Here is a 349-nt window from a genome sequence, read left to right on the forward strand (position 1 = left end):
GAGAGAACCTACTGTTGGCGTGTGACCTGTGTGTAGCCTCTCACCATCCTACTACGACGTCACCCTGTCACATCTCTCTGTACTAGACTACGAATGTTGCCTGAGATACACCAGAATCGTTAGCATGACGGGCGAAATGCTTTGCGGTATTTCGTCTGTCTTTACGTTCTGAGTTCAAATTCCGCCGAGGTCGACAAATTAAGTATCGGTGAAACACTGAAGTCGATGTAATCGACTTAACCCCTCCTCCAAAATTTCAGGCCTTGTACTTATAGTAGAAAGGAATATTTTGCAATAAAGAGAGTAAATTTCTCCGAAGGCGTATGTTTTAAGCACCTTCCTACCCACA

The sequence above is a fragment of the Octopus bimaculoides genome, chromosome 7 (assembly GCF_001194135.2).
Source record: "Octopus bimaculoides isolate UCB-OBI-ISO-001 chromosome 7, ASM119413v2, whole genome shotgun sequence".
Taxonomy (NCBI): Eukaryota; Metazoa; Mollusca; class Cephalopoda; order Octopoda; family Octopodidae; genus Octopus; species Octopus bimaculoides.